The sequence below is a fragment of the Myxine glutinosa genome, chromosome 11 (genome assembly GCF_964187855.1).
Source record: "Myxine glutinosa chromosome 11, kmMyxGlut1.1, whole genome shotgun sequence".
NCBI lineage: Eukaryota > Metazoa > Chordata > Myxini > Myxiniformes > Myxinidae > Myxine > Myxine glutinosa.
The window spans coordinates 87,513,278-87,528,224 of NC_136271.1; the positions used below are offsets into that span (position 1 = coordinate 87,513,278).

General features: G+C 44.5%; 1 non-coding gene across 1 annotated transcript; it reads left to right on the forward strand.

Annotated features, from left to right (window-relative positions):
- Positions 1-14,079: 14,079 nt before the first annotated feature.
- TRNAP-CGG (transfer RNA proline (anticodon CGG)) lies at positions 14,080-14,151 on the forward strand. The gene has a single exon. It is a non-coding gene; the product is annotated as a tRNA-Pro (tRNA).
- The last annotated feature ends 796 nt before the right edge of the window (positions 14,152-14,947 follow it).

Sequence of the window (14,947 nt, forward strand, 5' to 3'; positions counted from 1 at the left end):
GGGCTCCACAGGTGGAAGCTGGCCCTCTCTCATCCCAACACCCCTTTCCAGAGCTTTTGCTTCTTTTTCAAGGTTTCACCTCCTTTAAGTTGATGGAAAAATCCTCTGTTTATGGCATGTGTGTCAAAACCCTTGTTTCTGATAGACCTGCAGAACCACAAGCGCACTGGAGGAGAATGCTCCAGACTACTCATTCTACTTCGATAAACTGGCTTGTTATGTACAAGGTACCCATTGCCAAACGCTCCGGAGACTTGCAGTGGCGATTGGCACATCACATTTTACCCTCAAACGTTTTGATACACCGAATGTGTCCACATGTCCTTGAAAAGTGCCCTTTTTGTGATGCCCAGGAAACTCTTTTTCATGCCTTTGTTGGATGCCCAAGATTGACACCACTTTTTACTGTTTTATCGCATGTCATTCAAGGGTTGGGGTTGGTTTTTACACACTGTGTTTTTATATTTGGTTTTAGTATTAAACCCAGATGTAGGCACGAATGTTTTTTAGCCAACTTTTTAATTTCTGAGGCAAAACTTGCTATATATGTGTCCAGGAAAAGGAAAATCCGGAACAGTGTTGTTCCAGTGGATGACGCTGTAGTCTTTCTTAGGTCATTGGTGTCGTCTCGGCTGAACCTGGAATTGTCTTTTGATAACTGTGGGGACTTCCAGAAACGATGGTGTGTTCGGCGTTCCTTGTGCAGTTTAACTGACGGAGTCCTTACATTAAACTTGTAATATAGCATTGCTCTCTTATTTGGTGTAATGTGAAATGCTTCGAAATGGTACCTTTTTATGACTGTATATATCAACTTTATTTGCTGTCTGTTTTGATTTGTAACCATGGTTTTCTTTTTCTCACTGTCTGTATTTGTAGAAATGCTCTCATGACCTGTAAATATTTTTTGTTTTACCTGTCTGCATTGGTGGAAAAGGTTTTTTCCTTCAAAAAAAGGAATGAAATCTCTCTGTCTCTCTCCCTCTCTTTCTCTCCCTCTCTCTCTCTCTCTCTCTCTCTCTCTCTCTCTCTCTCTCTCTCTCTCTCTCCCTCTCTCAATGTTTCGCTTAATTTAATTAAACGCTTAATTTTGCTCTTGATGTGGTCATAGCTCTTGCATGACCATTTCCTTTGAAATTGTTTGTGGTTTTGTTTGTGTCTTCACCTTTGGTTTGTAAAATTTTTATACTTGCTGGTTTCCTTTAAATATCCTTTGCTCCTTTTGGTGAATTCATGATCCTTACGAAATGTTTCTTTAAACTGGTTGCTTTGCTTACAACCGCTTTGTGGAATTGCTTGTATTTTTATAATAAAAGGGCAAAAGTCTCTCTCTCTCTCTCTCTCTCTCTCTCTCTCTCTCTCTCTCTCTCTCTCTCTCTCTCTCTCTCTCTCTCTCTCTCGCCCCCTGCTGGCCGTTTCGTGTGTTGGGCGTGGCAAGATGGCGCGTGCTCGTGCTTGTGTGTTGTAGCTCCTGGCTCGTGTTGTTTTTCATCCTCTCCCCACCAACCTTTTTACCTTTCCCCTTCCTTTGGTTTTTTCCTTTTGTACTCTTGTCGTGTATGTTGACCTTTTTCCTCCCTTCCTGCTTCGTTACCACCTGTCCCTCGTTTTTTTTCTCCTCCTTCGAGACAGAGAGAGGGAGAGCCAGCACGGTAAGGGTTTGTTTGAACCACGTTTTTTCCTAACGTGGTTTAAACCGTGCTTTCGTTTCTAGTTACTTAATATATTTATTTTTTTTCTATTCTTTTTTTTTTTGGGATTATACAAATCTATTTGCTTTCACTTCGTTTCTCCTTTGACGATATGGCTAATAGGAGTAGCCAAAGGCCTGCCGATCGTGTTACCGATGAGGGTTTATCGCGTAAGCACGGGCTGTGCCTTGTCCCACCGGAGGGAGTTGAAATGGATGACATTTTGCTTGCGATTGGGGATTTGATCGACGTGAGTAACATTCGTGCCGCGTCTCGTATGAATCACAAAATTGTGGTTTTTGTTTCGCAAATAAGTCTGGCCGATATTGTTGTGCAGAATGGTTTGACCTTGGGAAACGATCTGTTTGTTCCTGTGTCGTCGATGGACACGCCGGCAGTTAAAGTCATTCTGAGCAATGTTCCGCCTTTCCTAGGTAACGAGGAAATCCTACACAAGCTAGGTGAGTTTGGCACTGTCGTCTCTCGAATCATTAGGGTTCCTCTACGTACGAGAAACGGCAGGTTGAAGCACGTACAATCGTTTAGACGTTTTTGTTTTGTTGTTCTAAAAGACGCAGCGAAGCAGTTGAACACCTCCCACACCTTTAAAGTAGGCGAGCATGAATATAGAATCTTCATGGCGACCGAGACCTTGATCTGCTACGGATGTGGAGCACACGGACACACTAAGCAGTATTGCCCAGACGCCAAGAAGACGTACGCTACAGCAGCTGGGTCGGCCCCCCCTGTAACTGATGCAGTGCCCCCCGTTCATGAGCCTGGTGGAGTACAGACGCCCACACCAGAAGACCAGGGTGTGGAAAGTGGTGGCGGTGTTGCTGAGGTTAGTGCAGCAGGGGTGCACCCAGTCGATGAGGACAAGAGGCTGCAACCTCAAGAGAATATGGTCTTTGAGGAGGTATTGATGAAAGGCACCGAGGCTAAGAGGAACCTAAAACGTACCTTTTTGAGCGCCGAGGTGGAAGACAAAGGTAGCAAAGTGATACTCGTACAAACAAACAGTATCTCAGACTATCCTGATGATTCTCAGCAAGCTGGGCAGGGTGGTGACGAAACAGAGGAGAGTAGGACTTCATCCCTTGCTCTTGTTGAAGAAAATCAATGCAGCAGTATTGGTTGTGATGATGGCACCATTGTCCCTTGTGACAACGAGCAGTCCCAGGGCCTGAGTGACAACGGTTGTTGCTCACATCCGGTTGAAACGACCAAGGATGATGGTCCAAGCAGACCTATAATAGGCAGCAGTGGTGGCACAGATGTGCCCCTTGTGATGCAACAAGAAGACTGCAGTGGTGATGACACAGAAGGTGTGCCTGCTCCTGACACACAACAAAGGAGTTTCAACGTTGATGTGGTTAGGGAGCTGGATGAGGAAGCTCAAAGCCTTGTGTCTGTGAATGATCATCAGGGAGAAGAACAGATGGAAGCAACAAAGGAAAACGTCATCAGTTTCCTAAACGAGACGTTTAGGCAACGCTACGTTGTGATCAAAGACCATTTTCCCGATGTGAAAACTTTCATCAGGGCTGCAAGACCCCTCCTGCAAAGAAATGACCCAATGGAAATCTCGGAGGCCCAATTTCAGCGTCTTCGGAAAGCGGTCACAAAGGCGAATAAGGAATTGCAGGCGGAGGGTGAGTTACCTTTGTAAATGGCTTTGCGAAAGATATGTATCGCATCCCTGAATATCAATGGGGGTTGTACCCCCTTACGAAAAATTCAGACAATTCAGGCGATGGAGAGGGTGAAAGCCGACATCATCCTGATACAGGAGACTCATGCTACGAACACCCTGGTTGCTGAATGGGGAAAACTTTATCGAGGGCAGTGGTGGCTGAGTGGGTTTACCACACCCAAAGCTGGTGTTGCCATCGCCTTGAGTGATAGAATCCCTGCTCGGAAGATTGTCTTTAAGGAAATTTATAAGGGACATCTGATAGCGGTGGATTTCTATTGCAACACGCAAAGGATCATCATTGTGAACGTATATGCACCGAGTGAGCCCATGGAAAGAAGAGTGTTCTTTTCCACTCTGCATGACTTTGTAAAAGGACTGGATACAACCGCTTTCATCTGTGTTGCTGGTGATTTCAATTGCACTATCAATCCTTCCGTAGACAGGACCGGTCATGAACCCCATCCAGCTTCTATGAGGATTTTGGAGAACATCATCAAAAATCAGCATTTGAAAGATGTTTGGAGGTTGCAACACCCAACTTCACGGTGCTATACGTGGTGCAGATGCCATGATGGGAGGATATCAATGGCAAGGCTAGACAGATTCTACGTGAATAAGCCAATGCTAAATGTGATGGCCACAACCCAGATACTCCCAACTGGTTTCACAGACCATTACCTGGTTTCAATGGGTTTTAATTTGCCTCTGACCTCAGGGGGTAGTGCGTATTGGTCACTTAATACCCACCTGCTGAATGATATGAGATTCAAAGAGGCTTTTCGAGCCGTGTGGGAAAGAATTCGGTCCTCCAAATTTGAACATGCTAACCTTCGACTGTGGTGGGACCTCGCAAAGGGTCAGGTCAAATCGTTCTGTCAACAATATAGTCTTTATGCCACTAAATTGCAAAATCTCTCGATTGATTCATTAAAGGCTGAAATTGCAGCCCTGGAGGAAAACATTAATACGGCTGGGAAAGACACTACAGGTGACCGGCTGCTATGGACTAAAAAGGCAATGTTGACTGAACTGGTACGGCAGCGAGCAATGGGCACCCTGGTACGCATGAGAATGAGTTATTTAACGTTGGATATGCCAAATAAGGCCTTGTTTGGTTTGGAGAACTCTGTTAAAAAATCACAACAGATTCATGGGCTACGTGCTGCTAATGGGCCAATAGTGACCTCCCAACAGGAGATTAAGTCTGTTTTGAAGGTTTTTTATACAAACTTGTACTCCCCCCAGAGCATAAGTAATGAGACCTTGCAGGAGCTGACTACCGGGCTTCCAAGACTTGAGGAAGACCAGCAACGCACATTGAACATGTCAGTTTCGGCTGCTGAACTTGAAACTGCTATGCGGAGCTTGAAGGATGGTAAAGCCTCTGGGATTGATGGTTTGCCCGGAGAGTTCTATAAGACTTTTTGGAAACTTGTGGGACCTGACCTGCTTGAGGTATTTGATGAATGCCTTCATGTTGGAGAGCTTCCCCTGTCCTGCAGAAGAGCAGTCATTTGCCTGTTGCCAAAGGCTGGGGACACTCAACTAGTCGAGAACTGGCGGCCTGTCTCATTGCTGTGTGCGGATTACAAGCTTTTGTCGAAGGCCTTAGCAAACCGTTTGGGAACTGTGATCAGCTCTATTGTGCACCCTGACCAGACCTACTGTGTACCAGGAAGGTCAATTTATGACAATATTTTTCTGATAAGGGATATTATTTCTTGTAATAAGTACGTGCGTGCCAGTTTTGGGTTGTTGTTTCTTGACCAAACAAAGGCTTTTGATCGTGTTGATCATACATATTTGTTTTCTGTTCTGGAGCGGATGGGTTTTGGCGAAACTTTCATTTCCTATGTCAAGCTGTTATACACTAACACCTTCTGCATGATGAAAGTAAACAACAGTTTATGTCCCCCTTTTCCTTTCCGTCGGGGTATCCGTCAAGGGTGTCCCCTTTCTGGACTTCTGTATATAATTGCCCTTGAACCACTCTTAGCATCCATCAGGCAGCGAATAACTCAGGATGTGGGAGCCGTTTTTGGTTCAAGATTTGTGGTCACAGCTTATGCTGATGATGTATGTGTTCTGATTAAGGGCCCAAGTAGTGTTGCTGCGGTGCAGCGTTGCTTTAAAGACTACTCTGCGGCCTCTTCCGCCGAAGTAAATTGGGGCAAGAGTGTAGCCTTATGGTGCGGTTCAGATAACCTTTCTTTAACACTGCCACCGTCACTCCCACATAATCTAGAGTGGAAAACAGATGGAGTCAAATATCTTGGTGTCTATCTCGGCAACCAGGAAGTAGAAACGAAGAACTGGGAAGGAATGATTGAACAAATTACACACCGGTTGAAACGATGGGAAGGACTGCTACGATCTCTTTCTTATAAAGGCCGCTCTCTTGTTATAAATAACTTGATAGCAGCAAGATTATGGCATAAACTAATTGCCTTGCAGCCACCCAAGGAGTTGATACCAGCCATCCAGCGGGTCTTGGTTAATTTCTTTTGGAATGGATACCACTGGCTTCGGCCGCAAATACTGTACCATCCTCGGAAGGAGGGTGGACATGGAATTGTGGAGGTGTCCACCCGGCTTATGGCTTTTCGCCTACAGTCTGTGCAACGTCTGTTGTATGCTGAAGAGCTGCCCTGGCGCTCATTTGCGTTTTTCTTGTTGCAACAAGCGGGAGGCCTGTGTTATGATAGGCACTTGTTCCTGGTGAACCTTGACCGTGTCAGCTTAGTTTCAATCCCAACTTTTTATCAGGGTTTGCTGAGAGTTTGGAAAGGTTTTGGGGTTTATCGTTGCCTTGAGGCTTATAATTGCCGGATGTTTATCCAAGAGCCTATTTTCTATAACGGTTTTTTTCCATGCATTCCTCATAGTCCGACTTTGATTAGGAAATTTACTCAAGGAGGAATTGGCAAAGTTTGTGACCTGAGGGATACATCTGGGACAAAATGGATGTCTGCTGGCAGGGTGGCGGCCATTCTTGGTTTAAGATCCGTGCGTATTGTCAGCCAAATTATACGCATCGTCAAGAGGAAGTTTAAGGAGTTAAATATTGGCTGGGAAGGTATAAACAATGTCGAGGATGTTCGGCTGTCTTTCCCTGAAATTAAGGTGCTCCCAGCTCTCCAGTCGAATGGTGAACTTGTCTCTCCTTTTCATTTGGCAACAAAGGCTGGTATTCACAAGCTCCTTCGAGAAAACCAAGCATCACCCTTCTCCGGAGTAACAAGAGTGGCCTTGTGGTCCGAAAGGTTAGGGCCAGGGTCTCCTGCCACGCCACTGTGGCCTAATATGTACAAATTACCTATTTACGGGTTCCTCGCAGATATCCAGTGGAGACTAGCACATTGGGCTCTCCCTACGAACACCTTTGTTCATCACCTTGACAGCTCAGTGCCAGTAGCATGCCCCTTCTGTGTACAGAAGGAGGATCTCTTTCATGCCTATGTGAAATGCGAAAGACTAATACCTCTTTTCTTGATTCTCACACACCTTTTTGATCAGTTGTCTTTTCCTTTTACTTCACATTCTTTTATTTTTGGTGTATCTTTCAGACCCTCCTGCAAGGACTCTGGTGTCCTCCTAAACTTCTTAGCTGCTGTAGCAAAATACTCAATATATAAATCGAGGAAAATTAAAATTGATAATGGGCATGGGTTCGATGTTGTACCTATGTTTAAAGGGCTGGTGTCTGCAAGAATAAGGTTAGAGTTTGATTATTATGTGGCGAATGAAAATGTCAAACTCTTTGAATGCAAATGGTGTATCAATGAAGCCTTATGTGTTGTGAATGAATCGAATTTGTGCTTTTCTTTTTAACATTAAGAACTGTTGTTTTTTTCTATTTTTTTCTCTCCTGTAAAAATGTAACTTGACCTGGTGTGTTTTTTTGTGAAATAAATGGTGTTGCAAATTCAATTCTCTCTCTCTCTCTCTCTATCTCTCTCTCTCTCTCTCTCTCTCTCTCTCTCTCTCTCCATGGTGGCTGTGCATGTTGAGCTGTGAGTTCTCTGTCGTGTTGGTTGGTTTTCCTATCCCCCATTTCGCTCCCTTGTGTCCTTGTTTATACTTGTAAAGTTTCCCTTGTGTGGCCTTTCATTGTTGAGACAAGAGAGAGGGAGAGAGCGCACACGGTAGGTGGTGTTCGGTTGCCTCTTTTCGAACCTCCGGGTTTGAGGCCTGGCCTCCATTTTGCCGTGTTTTTCCTAGTCCAGGCAGCGGTGTTTCGCTGCTCTAAACGGTTCTTGGACCTAGTCCATTAGTTTTTGGTTTTTACCTCCACTTGCCGGTGTTGCTTGTGGTTGGTATCTTTTTTTTTTTTTGATTTCTCACCCTTTATTTATTTAATTTACGTTCGCTATGGCAAACGATTGTTTGAGGAATAGCATGTACGAGTCGCTCACTCGCAAGCATGGGCTGGTGTGCGACCCTCCGAGTGAGGTAAAGATGGAGCAAGTGCTTCTAGCAATTGGAAAAAGCGTCGGCTCACATAATATCCGTGCAGCCTCTCGAATGAACAAGAAAGTTGTTGTGTTTGTATCGGAGGTGCACATGGTGAACTCCGTTGTGGAGCAAGGCCTTCTCATAGAACCCGACATGTTTCTAGTGGTTTCCCCATTAGATACACCTGCGGTGAGGGTCAATGTGTCTAATGCCCCTCCCTTTGTTAAAGGTGAGGACTTGTGTGCTCAATTGAGCAAGTTCGGTACGATCGTATCAAAAGTGACAATGGTGCCGATACACTCGGCAAGGGGTGAATTTCGACACGTGATGACTTTTAAAAGGGTCGTTTACATGATATTGCCCGAAAATGTGCAAAAGCTCAATGTAGTTTTGCATGCAAAGATTAATGGCCATACTTATAGAATGTATGCCTCCACGGACGTCATGACGTGCTATGGGTGTGGAGCTTACGGACACGTAAAGAGTTCCTGTCCCGGTTTGGTGAGACCATTAGAAAATCGAGACCAGGTGATTGCAGATTCTCCTCCCTCCCCACCTAATGGGGCGGATGATATGGTAGACTCCTCCCCACGACCTAATGGTGATCGGGAAACAGTTGACTCCTCCCCCTCACCTACTGAGATACGTGGAATGGTAGACCCCTCCCCACAACCAATGGGTGAACAGGAAACAGACCACTCCTCCCTACCTGCTGGTGTGACAAACGTGGTTGATCCCTCTCCTACTGTACAGGACTGTACGGATGACAATATGGAAGGGTTCGCAACAGTGGTTCGTAAAAAAGGACATAAACGTTCATGTCCCGTCGTGAAGGATGCAAGCACAGTGCAAAGTAAGGTACTTGTTGTGTCAAACGTGTCGCCGAGCTTGCAAGATGGAGCTTGTGTAGAGAATACCTGTGTGGGATTGCAAACTGAACCGGCACCGGGTTTAAATCTAAGCAATTCGTTTGCACCACTTGCCGAACTGTTTGAGGGTTCTGAGTGTGATATAGACATCGAGAATCCTCGCGCATCTCAGGAGGACACAAGTGGGGATATTGATAACCCTGATGTCTTACATGACATTAATGTAATGGTCACAGAGGTGGGCGCAGGGATGGCCAGGTGTAATGATAAAACAGATAAGTTGGACAGCCCCTCAAAGGAAACCTGTAAGCCTACACGTTTCGAACAAAATAAAAGGGATGATAAGAAGGAAGCTGCATATGACGATGAGCAGCTAAACATGAATGAAAACGATATCCATGTTTCTGATCCTGGGGAGATTTGTGCCTCAGAAATAAGTTTGCATCAGGAAGAGAATGACAAAGAGGATGCGTTTGATTTTGATGAACCCTACTCTACCTCGTCAGGTAGTGGGTTTTGTGCCCAAGAGGATGGGGATGGGGACACTGTAGTTACAGAAGATGAAGTTAAAAAATTCCTCGATGAATCCTTCAGGAAAAGGAATGTCAGAATTCAGGATTATTTCCCAAACCTACATGCTTTTCTAAAAACTACTAGAAACATGATTCGTGAACCCCAGCAAGTTGGGATATCAGAACCTCAATTTCAGCGGTTGAGAAAGTGTGCCACTAAGGCAGGAAAAGAACTCCAAGAGGAGGAAAATTAATAAAGAATAAATGAAGGTAACATAAACGGAGGCCGCAGCTGTATGCGGCGTCTGGAGGTGTTACAACTATTTGAGAAAGAAAAGATTGATATTTTCATGTTACAAGAGACACACATTAACGAATCTTGTGAAGACGAGTGGAGTGGCGCAGAATGTTTAAAGGGTGCCATGTTTTCTCCAGTGCGGTTGAAGAAGCTAAAGCGGGGGTGGCAATAATCTTGCATCCTCGCCTTCAACCATCCGAGATTCACTATAGAGAGATTTGTAAGGGTTTCTTGATGGTGGTGGATTTTATTAGCAGCAATCAAAAGGTTAGCATTATTAATGTGTATTGCCCCAGTGACAGCGCTGAAAGGGCTCTATTTTTTTCCAAAATTAGCGGATTGTTTAAGCACTGTTGATTTGACTTGTTTAATTTGTATGGGGGGAGACTATAATTGCACACTCAACCCTCGACTGGACAGGAACACTCCTGAGCCACATCCACCCAGTGCAAAGTCCTTGGCACAACTTGTGAAAAAATACAAACTTAGAGATGTATGGCGATTACAAAATCCAAACACCCGTCAATATACATGGGTGTGCTGTGCAAAAAACCAGTTAACCATGGGTCGACTGGACAGATTGTACGTGAACCAAGGAATGGTGAATCTGGTTAAGAGAACATGTATAACTCCATCTGGCTTTTCTGATCACCATATGATTGCAATGGATTGTATGTTACCTGGTCATTGCTGTAAGAGTGCACACTGGAATTTCAATGTGAAATTGTTACAAGATGAACATTTTAAAAATGCCTTCAGACTGGTATGGGAAGGATTAGAAAAGAAAAAGTGTTCCTTTGTCAATATGCGACAGTGGTGGGACTGTACCAAGTCACAAATTCGGATTTTCTGCCAACAATATTGCTCGTATGCCACTAGTAATACGTCTGGGTTGATAAGTGCTCTAAAAGCAGATGTACTTAAATATGAACAAGAAGCTGGAACATCTTGGGGAAGTGACCAATATCAGCAGCTGATAGAAAAAAAGACCCTGCTGGCCAAACTGGTCAAAGAGCGTGCGGCGGGAGCAATGATTCACCTGCGGATGAGCATAATACACCTCGAGACTCCAAACAAAGATTTCTTCAAAATGCAGAAGGCTGCCAACACTTCTCGGCAGATTCAGAGTCTACGCTCTCCCGACGGTGTTCTGACTCGCCAAAGTGACATTAAACATTCACTGCAAGAGTTTTACTCAAACTTGTTTACTCCAAGAACGGTGGATAAAACGATGGCAAATGAGATAATTGAACTTCTCCCATCTCTTTCTGAAGAGCAGCAACTCCAACTGGAATGTGACATTTCTCTGGAGGAGCTCACAACAGCAGTGAAACAACTCGAAGACGGCAAGGCCCCCGGAATTGACGGACTTCCTGCTGAATTTTACAAAGTTTTTTGGAATGTTCTGGGTCCTGCTTTAATTGAGATTTTTCACGAGAGCCTAAATCAGGGGGAATTGCCCTTGAGCTGCAGAAGAGCTGTCTTATGTCTTCTTCCCAAGAAAGGGGATTTGCAGCAGATTACAAACTGGCGGCCTGTGTCATTGTTAAATACTGATTACAAGATTGTGTCAAAAATGCTTGCAATGCGTCTCAAAAAGGTCATCTCGTTCTTAGTTGGGAATGACCAAACGTATTGCATACCTGAACGATCCATGTATGACAGTATTTTCTTGGTTCGAGACTTGATTACTATCGGTCAAACTGCGTCGCATGCTTTTGGGTTATTACTCCTTGACCAGGAGAAAGCTTTTGACAGTGTGGATCACTCTTTTCTGTTTGCAGTTCTTACGAAAGCAGGATTTGGAGAAAAATTCATTTCTTGCATAAAACTTTTATACAACAATGTATCATGCCTGCTAAAAGTAAATAATAGTCTGTGTCGTCCTTTCCCCTTTCAGCGTGGCATCCGTCAGGGCTGTCCACTGTCAGGCATGTTGTACACACACTGTCCATCGAACCCTTACTGGCTCTCCTTCGTACCACTTTATCTGGTTTGTCCTACTCCTTGTCAAACAATTCCAAAATTGTTACATCAGCATATGCAGATGACCTGTGTGTTGTGGTTAAAAGCCAGGAAAATGTTTTTGAGCTATCCCGGTGTTTTGCCAAATTTGAACTTGCTTCATCAGCAAGAGTAAATTGGAACAAAAGTGTAGCTCTTTCTCTGTACCCAGATACCCTATTGGGGTCACAGGCTTCACATATGGTTCCCCCAACTCTTCCAGGAGGAATGTTATGGAAAACGGATGGGTTTAAATACTTAGGCATCCATTTGGGAACTGCAAGCTATATGAAGAAAAACTGGGATGGGTTCTTAGATAACATTAAGCAGAAACTATCAAAGTGGAAAGGGATGCTCCATATCTTGTCACTTAAGGCACGGGTAATGATAATAAACAACCTGGTGCTTCCAATCGTATGGCATAAGATCATCGCACTCCAGCCTCCTCAAGCTCTGATCACCAACATTCAGAGGGGTCTAGTTGACTTCTTCTGGGGAGGCCACCACTGGCTTAAGCCAGATGTGCTGTGTAGACCACGTAATTCAGGTGGTCAAAACCTGGTGCACATCCCTAGTCGAATAATGGCTTTTCGGCTAATGACAATAAAACGTCTGCTGTATAGCGAGGTTGTGCCCTGGCGTCCTCTCACGAATACGTTGCTCAGGCAAGTAGGTGGAATGGACTATGACCGGGAACTTTTCCTTATGGACTTGAAACAGGTCGACAGAGCTCGGCTCCCTGCATTTCATCGGTCTGTCCTGAATGCCTGGCAAGCTCTAGGAGTGCAGCGGTTGGAGATCTCTTATGATCCCAGGAGGTTTGTGCATGAGCCATTGTTCCAAAACTCACTATTCGCTGAAGTATCTACCAGCCGAGCTTTTATGGAACATTTTACGAACAATGGGATTAATAAAGTGCGAGATCTTATGGAGCTATCCTTAAAGCGATGGTTGTCTGCCAGCACTGTTTCTGGAAAAATTGGCTTGCGTTCAATTAGAATAGTGAGCAGGGTCATAAAGATTGTATCCCAGACTTTTTTAGATTTAAACATTGGGTGGAATGGGGTAAATGAAGAAGTAGACTTTCGTTTAACCTTCCCTGAACTCTCAGTCACTGCCCAGGAACAACATGGTGTGTTTTCCTCTCACAGCGAAGAATCCAGTGTGTTCCACATCATGGGAAAAAGGGCAATGTATAGAATTTGTCTGGAGGTGTGCTTACCGGGCTGTGCAGCACCCTTAAGGAACAAGTGGAAAGAGTCTTTACCTGCAGGAGCATTTCTCACTCCAAATTGGGATGAAATGTACAGGAGTCCTACTGTTGGACGTACAGGAGACCTAAATTGGAGACTGGTCCATCACGCCCTGGCCACACAGGTGTTAGTTCAGAAGTTTAACCCTGCTGTGTCTAATTTATGTCCTTTTTGTGGTAATGTTGAACATTTGTATCATGCGTTTATTGCGTGCAAGAGATTGTCATCTCTGTTTCTGTATCTGAGCCGAATCTTTTGTAAATTCAAAATTGTTTTTTCTGTTACAATCTTTGTTTATGGACTTGCATGTAATACTAGGAAAAACTCTGTGATTTTTCTTTTGAATTTTTTGCTTGGAATTGCTAAGCTTGCAATTTATAAAACCAGAAAAGCCAGATTAGGTAGTGGAAAAAATGAAAATGCTCTTTTTTGTTTCATCGGGATGGTGTCAGCACGTATAAAGCTCGAACATGCTTATCATGTAAACATGGGGAACCTTCTTGTGTTTGAAGAGTTATGGGGCATGGGGGGTGTTTTGTGCAAATGCATTGGAAATGAGGTTGTGATTTGTATGTGAAGTGGAGTTGGAATACTTTGGTTTTATACTTTTATAATAAAAGGACAAAAAAGTCAAGTCTCTCTCTCTCTCTCTCTCTCTCTCTCTCTCTCTCTCTCCCACCTCTCTCTCTCTCCCACCTCTCTTTGTCTCTCCCACCTCTCTCTCCCTCACCCTTTACCCCTCCCTTCTCCTCTTCCCTTCTCCCCTTCCCTCCCCCCTCCTCTCCCTTCGTATTTCCTTCGGGAAGCCACTCTGCATTACCTGGCAACGCTGGGTACCTTTGCTAGTTTGTTTTGTAGACAAATGTGATTTTAAAATTCTGCTGGTTCTGAATTTTGTTACCACCCCATCTTTTTATTTGCATTCATTGAATGATTTTCCTTTTCGATTCCTTCTTGGGCGAATGAGTTTAGGCGCATTTGCCTGAGTCCCAAATCAAACACACGAACGCTAATCCGATCACTGATAAATATGGAGTGGTAAGGGGACATGTTTCTACTACATACACGAGCACGCCGGGCACGTACACAGACGAAGAATACATTTGTTCACATCCGACCCTGTGTGTCTCCCACCGATCAGCACAAGCACAGAAATCGAGACCAATCCTTCCCGCCAGGGAGTTTCGTGCGCAGTGACGTCATTTGGGAGTTTCCCCCATGCCGCGAGAATGTTGTCATGGAAAATGTGTTTGACGTTACCCTTTCTTTAACACGAATAACTGGCGTTACCATTGTGTGGCTCGTTGGTCTAGGGGTATGATTCTCGCTTCGGGTGCGAGAGGTCCCGGGTTAAAATCCCGGACGAGCCCTTTTAATGAAACTCTTCAAGTTTTGTTATTTATTGGAGAGCTTGGAAAGCATTGGATGGAATATTGAAGATTCGTTGCGTTGGATTGAGGCAGAAATATATTCAGCACATAACACACTTCTGCAACAGGAAATACTTTTTAAATACGAAGTCGAGGCTCGTGGAAGAGCTAGAATACATAACGGATCCTGACATCTCGTACTGCAACAAAAACCCCCAAAGAGCCTCATTTGAGGAGTACCAGTAGGCCCGTTCACTACTTTTGTCCATTGGACCGATTTTTCATTGGTCTTCACGGCCCTGTAACATACCTGCATGCTGTTGTGCTTGAGCATTGGTTTACTTTTCACCAGCAGATCCAGGTGTGCTTGAGCATTGGTTTACTTTTCACCAGCTGATCCAGGTGTGCTTGGGCCAGGGCGGGAATAAATTCTACTACATCTTTAAGGGTGCTTTTGGTTAAGTTTGTCAGGTTACAATTGTGGGTGGCGTCAGGTTAGCTGTCCAACCAATGGGTGAAGAGCGGACATACATACATATATACATAATCACAAACGCTTGCTCCATTATATGTAATAGCAGAGTACCCGCCCCACGGGTGAGCTTGTTCCAAGCGGGCAACACATTTTTATGCCATCGCATATTTTCTGCTGACACAACTACTTGGACTTGGATTTCTTGCTGATTTACTTTGGTAATATTGCGGCACAAACGTCACCCTAGATATCAATACCCACAACCAACCTACACCCCCTTTCCCCTCCCCTCCACCATCACCTCACAATCCCCCATCAAGC